The sequence below is a fragment of the Macrosteles quadrilineatus genome, unplaced genomic scaffold (assembly GCF_028750875.1).
Source record: "Macrosteles quadrilineatus isolate MER2022 unplaced genomic scaffold, UCM_ALF_1.0 Scaffold_4__1_contigs__length_99947679, whole genome shotgun sequence".
NCBI lineage: Eukaryota > Metazoa > Arthropoda > Insecta > Hemiptera > Cicadellidae > Macrosteles > Macrosteles quadrilineatus.
The window spans coordinates 56,642,288-56,658,904 of NW_026542597.1; positions in this window are offsets into that span (position 1 = coordinate 56,642,288).

Consider the following 16,617-nt stretch of genomic DNA (forward strand, 5'->3'; position numbering starts at 1 on the left):
ACCCACCCCCCATAACCCTTCTTGCAGAAACTGTACAAGTGGCAATAATAATAACGTTTATAATAAAAGTAAACGATTTTTTTTATGTTTTTATTACAACAGCGTGGCTCTTCTAGATGTGCTAGGGAGTTGAAATTTCGCAAACTTGTAGTTCTTGGGCCCAAACCCCCGGGAAAATCCAAAAAAGTCGCATTTTCAAATTTTAACCCCCCCAAAATTAAGGGTTTCCCCCCATGTTATTCTTATGGGGAATAACATAAAAAATGGCCGACTTTCGTGTGCCCGTCTGAACCACTTAGAAACGTGCTAGAGACTTCAAATTTGCGTAGTATTGAAGTATGAGATCTTAAATTACCGGTGGAATTTGCAAAAGTCCCATTTTCAAATTTTAACCCACCGAAAAATCCAAAATGGCGGACCTCTGAAAACGACAAAACACGTTTTTTTCAAAGGGCTATAGCTCGAAAACGGTAAGAGCTAGAAAAGATTCGAAAGAATCTTGCGAACGGGAATTAAATTTTCTACAAAACCCTTATCGGCGTTTTCCAAAAATCGCACTACTTAAGCTTCAAAATACGCCCTACTTTCAAAATTTAGTAAATTTCTTTCAAAAGTTTTCCGGTTTTCGCTATTTTTTCATATTTAAATCATTCTTTTTTGCAGATATTATTAATGCTCTGTATTCTACTTAATTTACTTTAAATTGTACACATTTAATGTTTTTTTTTTGTATCTTTACTCCTTAACCCCCAAAACTTAGGCTTAATAACAAAATTTTAAAATTGTTTACTACTTTTACAAGCCCCGTGTTATTCTTATGGAGAATAACATTGAAAAATGCCTACTTTGGTATGCTCATCTGAACCACTTATAAACGTGCTAGAGACTTGAAACTTGGTATTAATGTAGTAGGGGATCTTATATAACGGTGAAATTTGCAAAAGTCCGATTTTTAATTTTATAAAAAAAAAAAAATTTTAATTTAACCCCTCCAAAAACCCAAAATGGCGGACCTCTGAAAACGATAAAACACGTTTTTTTTCAAACGGATATAGCTCGAAAACAGTAAGAGCTAGAAAAGATTTGAAAGGATCTTTATGAACAGAAATTAAATTTTCTACAAAACCCTCTTAGGCGTTTTCCGAAAACCGCACTCCTTCGGCTTCAAAAAACGCCCTATTTTTCATACTTAAATCATTCCTTTTTGCCTTGTATTATTATTGCCTTGTATTCTCCTTCTTTTACTTTAAATTTTACTTATGAAATGAGTTTTCGTAACTTTACTCCTTGACCCCAAAAACTTAATTTTAATGTCAAAATTTGAAAGTTTTTACGAGTTTTTTTATTAGTTATGAGTTTTTATGAGTAAATTTGTAAGTTGAACGATTTAATGACTTTGTTGTGGTCATCCGAATCGTTTAGAAACGTACTAGAGACTTGTAATTTTGTAGTATTGTAGTATGGGATGATAAGCTAAGGGTGAAATTTGCAAAAATCACATTTTAAATTTTTAACCTCCCCAAAAATCCAAAATGGTGGACATCTAAAAACGATAAAACACTGAAAGTTGCCGTCCACGTTTTTTTCAAAGGGGGGGTTTTTTGTGGGCTCGAAAACGGTAAGAGCTAGAAAAGATTTGAAAGAATTTTACGAACAGGAATTAAATTTTCTACAAAACATTTAAGCGTTTTTCGGAAATCGCACACCTTCAACTTTAGAAAAATGCCCTACCATTAATATTTGGTAAATTTTAATCAATTTTTTTACGATTTTTGCTACTTTTCCCAATCGAATTAAATTCTTTTTGCAAATATTATTAATATTTTGAAGTTACTCTGGTTTACTTAGGGTTTTATCCTCCCATCGTATTTACAACCCCTCCCCCAATATTAAATCCTCTACAATGAGGGACTGGGGCTAAACTCTAATCTACTAATGACGACTAACAGCTAGGGGGCCTGGGGGCGGAGCCCCCAGCGAGCTAAAGGCGAGTCTATATATATAAAATCCAATGTATGTATGTATGTTTGTTTGTTTGTCCTTTATGGACTCCGAAACCACTCGACAAATTGTAATGGAACTTTCAGGCATTATTGAGCATTATTCAAGGATGGTTTGTGTGAAGTTTGGTGCAGATCCGTCAAAAGGGCTCCGCCCCAGTGGCTCTGGAGTTTCCCATGTTAACCTTATGAGTACTCATATTTAAATGGAATTAAAGAATCTTAAAAGCTCGTTCAACTAAACAATTTGATTCTGTGATGACCAATAGCAATAAAAAGTTAATAGGTTTACCAACAGGGTGCAGCACTGTATTTTTTTATTTTTTATTTTTGACAACAGCTAATTTGTAACTAAATGGTGAGTGAGCGTAGCGAACGAACTTCAACCTGGAGGCGAGTTAGCGTAGCGAACGAGCTAACCTGAAGGCAAGTGAGCGCAGCGAACGAGCTCCAACCTAAAGGTGTGTGAGCGTAGGACAACGTCTGTCGGGCCAGCTAGTAGAATAATAAACCTGTCAATCTACACAAAATGCTATTATTTCATTTGCTATCAGCTGTGTGGAATTGTAATAAAAATTGCATTTGACAGTCTATAGGTTAACATTGAAATCTCAAATTAAATGTAAACATTGTGAGTTTTTTCGTCGATGCCATGGAGACCTAAATGAATATTTACTTTGAAAATGATCTTCCCAGAACCCCGAAAGCTAATGGGGCAGAGCCCACGGTTAGTATCCATTTAGTGGTGTAGCTCTAACCTACACCTCAGTATGGAAGCTACATTTTTGTAAAATGTTAATCCAGTCAGTTCCGTAGTTTTTTATGTGATTGAGAAACACACACCAAATAGACAACACCACTCGTTTATATAATGGTACAATTAATAGCAGTACTAGGACAGATAATATATACGAAGATGTTCGGGCTGCTACATTTTGTGTAACACATCACCAAATATCTACTGTAAAGTAAACAACTTCCATTCAATGATGGAATCATATTCTGATCCACTACTGTATATCAGATTATGTATTTTATTCGATAACGGTGTTTCTACATGAATTATAGATTTTAATAAGATGGACATTCGCTAGGTCGTCTACTTACGGGCCTCTTCTAACCTACATAGACAGCTTAATTTGTCAAAGCAGATGCTACGAAATAACTGTGAAAAAACATGGAAAATGCAAACGGACAAGTTATTAGAGAGAGATGGATGGAAGAGTAAACGCCTTCTATCCACTGTAATCTCAGGTTCCCAGTTTTAGTGGTAATAAATTTTCACGGCCCGTTTTCTGTTGCTAGGCTGCTCCACGCCCTTAATCTTAGGTCACAATATACTGTCAATCTATGCTTACCTTTATTTTAAATTCAAATTTGATTCTGTGTGTGGTTAAGCTTTTTCATCAACACGCCACGAATAATTTTGACGATTGATATGTTAAATTTAAAAAAAATCAAACATGGTTTGTTGATGAAGAGTCCTAATAACACTCTCGACATACAGCACAACCTCAATACCGGAACAATAATTAGGTTATATCTATTATCATTGACTATATATACCTAATCATTGACTATATATACTTGTAGGTATATATATTCAATGATTAGGTATATATAGTCAATGATAATAGATATAACCTATATACCTATATACCTACAGGTATATATAGTCAATCATAAAACCCCATAAAATGACGGAAAAAAAAGATTTTCCCAAAAATGGCCTGAACGATTTCGATAAAAATTTAGTATGTTATAGTTCTTTATATTGTGAACAAAATGGTACAGATCCCATCTCTGTAAAAATTACGGTTCAAAAGTTATTGTAAATTATGTTATTTCCCCATAAAAACCCCATAAAATAACGGAAAATCATATTTTCCCAATATTGGCTCGAACGATTTTGATAAAAATTTAGTATGTTATAGTCCTTTAAATTCTGAAGAAATTCTTACAAATCCCATTTCCGTATATTTACTCTCACCGCTTACACATGATAAAGGTTGTTGACAAACTTATGGGAGAAAGTATGTGTCAGAATGCTGATACCGTTTATTTTATATAGAACATTCGCCACTGTATTAAATTGAAATTTTTAATTAATTTGTAACTAAAGGTGTAACATATTTTTGAACTCGATTAGAACAAAGCTTTCAGCTGGAACCATTGTTCTTTTGTCGATTCAACGGACTTAATGAACAGAATATCAACCACTATTGAAGAAAGTGTTTGGCAGAAGGATTTGGCAGCGTTTTGCGGTAATTCTATTCAAAAGAGGTAAACTGGCTGTTGAATTTCCGATTAAAATTGTTGGCATTCAAATTGGAAGAATTTATTGATTAACCCAGACTATGTACATATAGTGTACAACTTTGATAAAGGTTTGAAGAAAACACAAAACTTATGAAACCATCTAAATGGATTTCAGTGTACATTGGTATTTTTATATAATTGTATCACATTAAATTTTAATGATGGAACTTTATTTTAAAGGTGTACACTAATGCCTTAATTATTCCATTGTGCCGAGTCGCTATAACACCCTTGGTTAATTTTCACTGTATTAGTGTTTCTAAAATTAAATACTACTTGGAAGCAGTACCTTTGGAAGCACGTGTGTATTGCAACCATGAATGCATTATTTGTATTGTTATCACAACAGATAATTATTCATCACCAAATTATTGTTTGTATTTAATGCACCTGTACTGAGCCTAAATACCTCAGGTTTAAATCTAACACGTATCGCCAAGCATCAACATTTGTGTCGAACCACTATTGGCAAATCATCACCGAATTGTTTGTATTACACAAATATTGTACGATACTGACCGACTCGAACCACTAGGGAATTAAACAACTTTGCAGTAGTATCTAAATTAGTATTAAAGTTATGAGGATTAGTTTAAAATTGCATACTGTACTAGATAATTTATATTTGTAACTCTTTTAATTAAAAACTTGAGTTAACTGATCATTATTGATATTATAGTAATATTAATGGTTTTCAAACATTGGAGCTTGAATAGCACAACGCTCTCTCTCTCTCTTCCCCGCTGTAAAAATGCCAACGGCGTAGACAAGAGCACAAATAAATAATTGAATAAAAAAACTTATGAAATTTCAATAAAAACAAAAATCAAAATTAATTAGCTTTTCTAAGTGAACGATTAAATGCTATTCATATAAAATTTTATTTATGAAAACTGCTCTTACACGCAGTTGTAAATATGAGGAATAAATGTAATAAATACCACAACTTCATCGTCCTAACGGTGGATCTCGGGATGAATAAATAAGAAGGCAAGCTTATTTTAGTTCGCGTGTCAGCTTATCGGTCTAGTTAGCAAGGTCGTCTGTATCGAGGCGTCGCTTTGGAGGTGCTATGTCGTTACAATACATTTCTGTCCATCTTGGTTCTCTTTTAGCGTGATGAAATATTCATTCAAATTTTTATATATGTATATATATATATATATAGACTTATATATATACATCCGTGAACGCGATAACTTGAGTAATTTTTGTCCGATTTTGATGAAATTTGGTTTAAAGGTGTAAAGCGGGATAAACTTGGATGAGTTCGCGAACCAGCACGATCAGACCATGGGAACGGGGCTTTACGGGGGGTTTTATGGGGTAAAAATTGGGTTTTCTCACTTTTGATCCTCAAAACACAAAATTTCCCGATGTCTCTTTAGACATTTTTAAATAGCTTAAAAAACAAATAATTTAGTATATAAAAGTATTTTTGTTCGATTATTAGTAACGAAAAAAATTAAAATAAATTGTAAATTTAAAATTCCCATGTTATTCTTATGGAGAATATTGTCAAATGTTGTAGTTTGCTTGTTTATAGATATATTTTGATCAAACTTGGCAAATGTATTAATTTTTACTAAGCTATTAATATTTTACTCAAAAACACACTTTATTAGTTTCCTTGTCGCAGCAAACCTAGGTACTCGTTAAACCTAATGTTATTAAAATATATTTAACTGAAAATCGATTCAGACAAATGGAAATTCGCTTAGTCGGCAGGTTTGCTGCGGCGGGGGTATTTAGGGAGTGTAGGAGAACTGGCTAGTCGTCTTATCGAACTCGTAAATTCAGGGGTCATTAAAGTGTCGAGGCGAGTGGAGAAGACTACCTGGCATAAGCCTATTCTCCCCGCCAGTACCATACCGGGTATTTCGCTGGGACTGGGGGAAAGGGGTGGTCGAGTAAAGAGGGGGCGGGAGAGTGAGAGAGAGTGTGAGGAGAGTGAAGGCGTAGACTTCTCATCCCATTGTAAATTTTGAAGCTTGATTTTCGTGTCTAGTTAATACGTCCACACTGATCGCTGGGGTAGACGAAGTTTTGTTTCTATTATTTTAGCTTTATTTTTATGATTTGTGCTTTACTATTTGGTTATATAACTAGGAGACCAGTTATTGTTTATGATTATATCGTTTTATTTGGTTAAATGATGTTTTAAATGACTGAAATAACAGGAAACAAATTAAAAGACTTAATTAAAGAACCTGGGCAGCATTAGTCAATTGGCAATCGAAACATCATTATATACCGTACTAATATTATAAAGCTGTAAGTGTGTGTGTTTGTAATTTGTTTGGGGCTCAATCAAGAAATGACTCGAATTGGGTTAAAAATTTGCATGATGATATATCATTTTACCCATTAATAAATAGGCCAATTACTATCCCAATAGTTATTTGTGTAACTAGTGGGCGAAGTGGCACTTTGCTGCACACGAGAGAAATGTTTACGCACGATCCGTGGGCGAGTGTTGAAAGTTTCTCGAGTGCGGCAAAGGTAGTTTGCACTCGTGTAACACATTATATTTTTCTACAAATCATATAAATAGTTTAGTCTTTCAAACATGTTTTTAGGTTAAGTTAAATCCAAACATCCAACGAAATGGGAAACGCTGCACCTTCTGATCGTAGTCGTAATAAAGTATCTGTAAGTATTTCCAACTTTATTTTTGAAGCGTACACAGATTACGTGCATACCTAATAAAACCATAGAATAGAAAAACCACGCTGTTTTGTAAGTTACTAGATGTTGCAAGCAAACACAGAAATAAGTGAAGTATTCCATCACTATTTTCATTTCCTTATCAACTTTTTTGAGGTAGCTATTTCAATACTATAAAAGGTTTTGGTTCATCACTAAATAGAAAAGTAGTTTTAGGAGTTAATAAATAAAACATAATAATTAGCGTTAATAATGAATTGTAATTGATTTTATATATATACAATATATACAATTATGTTAGACATTATTTATTTTGTGGTATAGCAAGAAGACTGATGAAATTTGATAAAAGAAAAAGAAGCACATAATAAAGGAATATTAAGTTATGAAAGAACGAATTAATATAAAATAGATGAAAGTACTCTACAAGTATTAACAGTATAACCAACTAAGCTCATACAACTTATTTTATAGAATGTGTGTGTTTGAAAGTCCTAACTAGAACAAGTGCGGGGGGACATATTTTGATTCCGAGAATAAAAATGTGCCCGTCGGAAACAAACTTAACATTTAAAATGGGAAGATGCCAATTTCCATAAGCTTTGTCATTTGCAATGACAATCAATAAAGCACAAGGGCAATCACTTAAAAGAGTAGTACTGTTCTTGCCCAGACCAGTTTTCAGACATGGGCAACTATGTGTTGCTTTAAGTAGGGCTACATATTTGATGGTGTACACATATTCATCACGGAAAATTCTGACCAGGGTAATCTTCCTGAAGGTGATTTCACATATAAAAACTTAGTAAGTTAATTCAAGGAAGTACTGTTGTCAATAAAATAGGTTTTTTTGTGTTTATTTTTAAAAGGGGTTTCTTCAAGAAGCATTTTTATGTTCTTCAAATATGCTACATATTGGTTTTATTAAAATGTTTTATTAAATGTGTTATAAAATCTTAAAATAACTATGAAATACTTGATAGCTTATTAATTTACTAAATATAAGACATATGGAGCTAGAAAATTGATGGACTGCTTTCCTTCTAAGGCTTCATTCATTACTGTATTTTATTTTCGACTCAGAGTGAATATATGACAGTATGAATTTGTTTTCTAAATTCATGTATGTATTTTTGCGGCGCGTTGAGCCGCACAGGTTCACTAGTACTATTAGAAACTATTTGGTAATTTCCTGAGCTGTTCATATATTAATCATGCTTAAGACGGAATCATATATAAAGTTTAAGACGGAAATAGCTAGCTTATTTCCTGAATCGTCTTTATCCTATTACTCTAGTGATTCAAAGAATTGGCTGCAATACATTTTGTTTAACTTAATATCTCAACAATAAGAATTCTATTCCAGGAAGGTCACTATCCCATCAGTTGCCCTCTCAGTAACGGAAGTGTTTCCTCCCCAAAGCCATTGCCCTTTGCACCCCTCCCCCCACCGGAGCATCCTCCTCTCTTACCCACGCGTCAGGTATTTTTGGGGAGATCGGTATTCTTGGGGGGAAAGCTAGTTGGTGTGCGAACTGAAACCTAATGAAGCGTAAAAGGGTTCGACCCCGGATTAGGGCCAGAGCTCGCCAGTGTTCCGTTTCCCGTATTTAGGTTAGGTTAAATCCAAGCGTTAGACAAAATGGGAAACACTGTACCAGCTGATCGTAGTCGTAGTCATCGATGTATATAACCTAACGTCGTAGTATCTTTGAGACTTATTTTCAAGCGTACACGTATTACATGCCTAATAAAAGCACACTGTTTTCTGTGGTTTGGTTTGAATACTGGAGTATGGAAAAAGTGAGTGCGGCAAAAGTAAGTAAATACAGCCTGTGCTATAATCAGTACAAGAAAGTCCGCTTCATCACTTAACTGTAGGAAATTGTTATTTTATGTACAAACTAGCTGTGTACCCGTTCTACGCACGGGGATCTTATAATATTCAGTTGAAACCTTCTTATATAAAGAACAGCAGTTGGTTTGCATATTTTAAGATATGCTGGCCAAACTATTATACATAGCTTCATTTTATGTTGTTTTTTGTTGTTCCGGATCGGTATGACAATCAATAAAAGGTTAAATTACCTCTGTGTCTGCCGGTCGATCCTATAACGGTAGGCTTACTTTTATTTTTACTATCTGATCTCGTTTGCATGGCTCAATCACGTCCTGGTTGAAGTTCGTTCGCTACGCTCACTCACCTGTATGTTGGAGCTCGTTCGCTGCGCTCACTTTCCTTCAGGTTAGCTCGTTCGCTACGCTCACTTGCCTTCAGGTTAGCTCGTTCGCTACGCTCACTCGCCTCCAGGTTGCAAATTAGCTGTTGTCATAAATGTAAAAGAAATAATAGTGCTAGTGCTGCACCCTGTTGGTAATCCTTGTAACTTTAATGCTATTGAACATCACAGAACAGAACCAACTTGTTTAATTGAAACAGCTGTTAAGATTCAATAATTTCATTTCTCATAAGGTTAACATGGGCTTCCAGAAATTCCACGTCAAAAATCGACAAAAACTTGATTTTCAAGGGTTTACTGTTAAATATCTAACTGTCTCATATTCGATGAAATACGTCTAAAACCATCTCATATATGTATAGTATTTGGAAAATAAGTTTCAGGCGGGACAGTGCTATAGTTATTGAGGAGTAGTTGTAATAAAGTGCGTATTTTAGCGTTACCAAGAGAATGACAGATAGACAGACAGACAGACAGACAGACAGACAGACAGAAATTGAGATAAGGTTTGATTCGGTTTCTCTGACCTATGAAATGTAAAAATAACCAAAAAGTTCATTATTCTAAGCAATGTACAGACAAAACTCTAATTTTATTTATATAGATTAATTAATTATTGCCATACGGTGCTTATCACATATTGAAGAAATTGTATACTAAGGTAATCGATGCTAATCGATGCTCTTCGTAATGCTGAGTTAGAGAATATTTGCAACTGATAGACGTGAGTTATTTTATGTCGTGTATATAATACACAAATATAGGCTACAACCATATATACTTGGTTGGGTTGGGCTTTTGTGTATTGGTGTATGTTAGTAGTAGTTTCTTTCTCTAAGATACAAACATTTCTTCAAAATGTATCGTATAATAATCATGTCTTAGATAAACCGGAGACCAGAAAACTTCATCACAAATTATCAGTGTCAGTAACGCTAGCGGACGTGTTCGCTAAATCTTTAGGGAATCGACTGCGATGTTTCCGAGGTTACACTTCCCTTTGTTATAAATCAGGATAATTGAGATAAGTGCATTGATAAAAATAAAATAATTTGTAGATTGAAAAGAGTAAATTAAATTGTGCTCAGAACAGTAGCCTAGTAAAAGTGTTTGCAGTTGATTTGTTTAAATCGTTTTGTAAAATTACTTGGATTTTATTGCGTGGAGTCAAAAGGAATTACCTTTATAATCCTTAGCTAAAAACGTAATTAGGTACGCTCTGATAAAGAAATGCATCTTAGTTATTTTCATGTTGATTTAATCACTTCTTTGTATTTACACAGTTTCATTTGCAATTTGAAAAGTGTTTACTAATTTAATAATTAAAATAAAATGCAAGTGTCGCACACGTTAGTTACTTAATGGTCCTGAACTGTCATGTGTGCTAAATTGTGTGAAATCATAGAAAAAAAATTATATATTTAATTCTTTTAGTCTATGGTGAAACGATTTTGAGATGGATGTTTTCTATAACTTAGAAAAGCAAGTCGTGCAACCAACTACTATCTTCTATTACAGTTGCTGTTGACAGTTTAGTAGGTACAACATAACATCATACAATTACCAATACAGAGTTGATTAGCTAATGGTGATAGCAATGCAAATGTTGATGTTGATACATGATGTATGATGTCATTACACATGTAACCACAGGCACAGTATGAATACATTAATTATTAGATTAAAGTTACATTTTTGGGATACCTATATACTTAATGTCATTACGGTATTCAATTAATGGAAACCACACATGTAGTTCAGATATTATTAGTAAATTGTAGCCTATATGACACAATAATTTGTTTAACAGTCAATAAGAAACACTTTGTAATAGTAATTTTGTATTTATTTGATTGCTTATTAAAGCTTTTTTTGATACAATCAAAGTGCTATGGTAGTGGTAGTACAAACCTATGGGTAGTGGTAGTAACAATAACAATAACAATGCTAATGTTAAATGCTAATTTCATTACATATGTTGTCAAGTCTGTTCTTTTTGTCTCTCTTTTTTCTTGATGTTCTTTTTTGAATATGTTTTGTGGTCAGATGATTTTTGTAAACATTGGTGAAATAGAGTTTGTTAAAACGCGATGTGTGATTTATATTATTGGATTAGAAATAGAACACAAGTACCAGTCGAAATACAAGATACAATTTGATAAACGACATGGAGCGATTGGTTTAAGTGAATTAGAAGTTGGAAGCATGGTATGGATCACAGATCTACGTCACGTCGACAAGGTAAGGTAGTCAGGAAATTGAACGAACCACGTTCCTACGTTGAGGAAACTGATTGTGGGGAGCGAGCTGGTCTAGTGGTTAGAGTGTGGTACTTCGGTGCCTGAGGTCCCGCCGGGTTCAAATCCCGCCAAATCACCAATGGATTTTATCCAAGTAATACCGTAATGCCGCAACCTCTAGGTCCAGCCTGAAGTAATGTGAAAAACAATCCCGGGCTCATGCCTCGCGTCCTAGGACAAGAAAAACCTTGTGGAAACTGACAAAAGAACCATTCGACGAAACAGGAACCATTTGACGAAACCGGAAGCTCTTAGTTCCTGCACCATACTACGGAGGAGATGGTATTCTTCCAAACTGTTCAACCACAGCCCTTCGTCCATACAACTCACGTGATCGTCCAGGCACAGGCACAGTTACGGAAGGTCCATCAAGAAGCTGAGGCGGTACTGAGCTTCATAAAGATGTGGACATGAGGCGGGATATTGTATCAAGTCTGTTCTTTTGTCATGTGATTTATTTGTGTTTGAATAGGTTTTAAGGGCAGATGATTTTTCTAAACATTGGTTTAGTTTTGAAATACAGTTTGTTGAAATGAGATGTGTGGTTATATGGGATTAGAACTAGAACAGTAGGCCTATCATACTAATATTTCAAACAATGATGAAATGGCTATCTAATGGTGATAATTCAAATGTTGATGTATGTATAGGGGATGTCGTCATTATTCAAACCTGAGGTAGATCGCATGTTGGCATTGATTCCAAGCTTGGGATGGACAGGATATTATCACTGAGTCATTAAGCTGGATAAAACCATTCAACGTGAACAGCTACGCTTTATACCTCTCCTTCCTTTTGTTTCTCATGATTCAACATTTTGTCGGTGAGTGATATTCTCAGATTGTTTTACTTGATTACAACAATAAATGTCTAAAATATGATATTTTTATAAAATCTTAAAAACGGATCCATAAAAACAAACTTTAGTTTTGTCTTTGCATAACAGATTGATAGTTTTAAATTAAGTAAGTGAATACCTACATGCTCTTCCTGTAGATGTAAGTCTTATGGTCTTATTTTCTAAGTAAAAAAGAAAGCTTGAACATGATTCACCTTTTCTATAAGACAATGCTCACAATTAAACACAGTATTCTTTCTTTCTGCACCCATTCAATCCCCAGATGTCATTTTGTCATTGGGCTTATTAGTTAATAATGTTTTCTAACTAAATGTCTAGATTCAAAGTGAAAAGAACAAGGTTTGACTTTGACCGGTCCCTAAAAATATTAGAGGAGTTAAAAACTCGAAATGCACACACAAATTATTGAAGAATAAATAAAGACTTTTTATAAATAGGGTACCTGTACACTTAGTGTACTAACTTGAGTTGTAATACCTGCTTTACTTAGTGGCAACCAATGTAGTATTATTTTTAAACTATACGAATAGCTGGTTTTATCATAGAGGTGTTGATGGGGTTAGCCGAGTTAGGTTGGGCAGCACTTATATACTTGGCTTAAAATACCTACATTCGTATTGTGGCCATTTTACAATAAAGGACTAATTTCGCCTTACCAGACACACTGCTACACTAAAACTGGAAAGTGAAGCAATATGTTTAACAATGGTTGTGGGAACTTTGAGGAAAGACAGATACAGAACATCAGACATTGGTATAGGAAGAAGAAAGATGATTGCTATGTGGAGTTGCCAGGATCAGAGGAGTGGAAGCATTGTTTTCTATCTACTGTAAACCGTGACCTCATGCTCTTCACAAAGTATTAAAAAGTCAAACTATTTTGTACTCATATTAGAAGAATTTATCATTGACAAACACTAAGTTATGATTTTTGTCCTAGTCTGAAGATGGAATTATTGAAGGTTTATTAGAAGAATGTAATACATAACATTTCTCACAGGTAAAAATTCGTAGACATAAGCTCTTCTTATTTTTTCCAATTGCTGCTTTAGAAGAAGGTATCTTGTTCTTTTGCAGGTTTTGAATTAGGTCTGTTTTGCAACTACTCCATTTGGACTTTTGATCCGTTTATTATTTGATGAATATTTTTTCACTTATGGTATATGATTTGAAACTGAATGACTATTCAAATTATTTGGTCATAAATGTCTTGGACTTACAGGTTGTCATGTCTGTATTTATGTGCCTGTTTCTGTAAAGTCAGAGTATACAGAGCAACCAAACCCAGTGTTTGATTGATCGCTAAATTTGTATAAAATTAAATAATTCATGCTTTAACAGCAGTAATTTGTTGGTCTTACTTGCAGCGTGGTTAAATCAACAATACCTAAGTTGTGTTAATTTATAGTGCTAGCAAAACGGGAGTGCCGATTGAGACCTGTGGGGGTGCGTGCGTTTGAAGGGACTTGACCTGGTCTCCATAGGCACTCCCGTTTTGCTAACACTATAGCTTTGGCAAATTTCGTTTTTCTTTAACAAGAAACCGATACTGCATAGCAAGAAAAGAAACGCAAGAGCGATTGTTTAACAAAATAAAACCTTTCAGTTGTACCAAAACTAAGCACTAAAGCCAATTCCTTGAGATACACAACCCTAAAAACTCATTTCTTTATTTACTTCAGCATCACACCCATTTCAGCTGTCTACACCTGCACCCTACTTTCAAGTAAAAAACTATTAAATTGGAACTAATTATGTATTTTGCTCTGAGGAGCTCAAGAGAAAAAAGTTTGTGAAATTAGCATTTATCTATGTCTTGTCTTACTGTTCCATCTTTGTTATTTCATTTTACCTTGGAATGGAATTAGTAAAATACCATTCTACGGTGTGAACTAACCGAATGATTTATGTTCTCAAACTATTTTACCAAACAAATTAAAACTCACTAGAGGTAAACACTGTATTGAATTGCTAGCTTAAAATTTTGCCTTGAAATAAACACAACTATTTAGCAGCAACTGCCATGAAACATCCAAATGACCTGTGGCAAATGACAGGGTTGATAAATGACAAGACCCCAGACAGTGTGACTGTGGCTGTGTGGTTTGCATGGGGAAGGGTGATTTGGTTAATATTTTTATTTACCTAAATCATTCCTATTTCCTATTGAATTAGAACCGTTCAAACTAAAGCAAACTTTCCAATGTCCGTACTGAATTCATTTAGTCTTTTAATGCAGAATATGTCGGGTTCGGGTTTATATTACAGCATCAAGGAGATTATTATGTTTTCAGGGATGAATATATAGTCGTATACAGCAATAATATACTTTTAAGTTTAAATACTTGATAAGCAAATTCAAAATATTAAATAACTTATACAGGTAATTATGACAATATTAATTCTACTACAGACTTTTAAATGCATTTTAAGTTATTAAAAGGTTTTTTCCAAATTCAAATGTAGGCCTAGTTCCAGTTTTGTTAACGAAACTTGATAAACTTTCATAAAAAAACGTAATTACTCTCGTGAAGACCATTTGAATTACATTCCTTCATAATCTCGAAACCACAAAATCGTGAGAGCACTCCAAGTCTTTCATTGCATTAGTTTGAAAACGCTTTTACCAGGTTTAGAACATTTTATGTTAGAGTATATCGCAAACATATGTGAACACATACACACACATATGTGTGTGTGTATGTCAGTCTAACAAACAAAACAACCATAACACACTTTTAGATTAAGACAAATTGTAAAAGTATTTCAAACACTACTTAATAAACTAACCCTAATACAAATTAAAGTGACATCCAAAAAACTAATTTCTTTATAATACTTTTGACAATGCATATTAAAACTATTCATTTTTTTACCACGCTGATTACACAATTAATTTATAATTTTTATCTATAATCTCATTATTTATTCTCTTTAAAGTCTCAACCTTATAATTTGTTATTACCAATCATAAATCATAATATTCCAAGCATAACAACTCAATATAATTTTAAGAAATATTAAAACAATGCCTATATTATTCAAAAATAAATAAGTTATCAAAACGATTTTCTTAAGGGTCAAATATTGTGAACAGTAGTGACAAAAAGGAGGTTTTATATAATTTGCAAATTATAGTCCAATATGACTTACCTGAAGCAGTGTTAGAGAGCAACAGGCTTCTAGTGCATGCCCGGGCAACCACCCCTCCCATTTTCCACCCTCTTCTCCCCCCATAACCCTCCCTTATCCCTACTACCAACCTATCGATCCTTCTTCTGTCAACCATCTAATTAATGCCTTATCTCCATCATGACTCCTAATTTTCTGCTCAGTTGGTTAGAAGCTGCTAAAAGACCTTGATTCAATCTTAACCTAAGTGGTTGACAGTGAATACCACTTTGTGAGTTGATTTGATATTCAGTAAACTACTTCATTGATTATATGTTCAACTCATTCATTACAAATTGTTGAATGGAACCCCCCGAGTCATTTATTGATTTGCAGAGAATGAATGTGGAAAATTTACTTTATTGATAAACTGTGATGGGATTGTAATTGAAACGTCTGACAATGCTCTTACCCCTTTATATTTATTTAATCCTAACATAAGTACAGTAACATACTAAATGTTTTTACTATGATTCCGATGCAATACTCTCGATTTTTGAAGCTCTGACAAAGGTTGTCCAATATCCTGCGCAAGGAAGTAATTGGTTGATAGCGTCTCCAAATTAGATTTCCTCGTGGCCGCTGGGATCCCTCCCAGCTTTTGTCGAAATATCATAATATCTCTGCACGAAAATGTGAATGAAAATGTTTTCAATATTGTAAAATGTTTAATGGAAAAAATTTTGATACATTGGAAAAATTATTATTACTGTACATTGCAGAAACTAGTATGTTGACTAGCACGGATGTACACAGCTAAATTGGATATTTGCTTTATATTTACACAATTCATCTATCAATATAATCTATGTGATTTGATTTTTATGCTAGTTGAAAAGGCAGGATGTTAATTCTTATAGACAAGACTGTATCCGGTCCTGTCTAAAACATAGGTTACATGCAGAAACTGAGAAAACTAATAGAAAAGATTATTTAGATTAAACCCAATACTTAAGTTTTGTTGGAAATCAATTTTAAAATTTTTCATTACAATAATGTTTTCAACTATTATGATAACACAAATGCAAAATTATTTTTTAGGATTTGAAGAGGTAGTAACA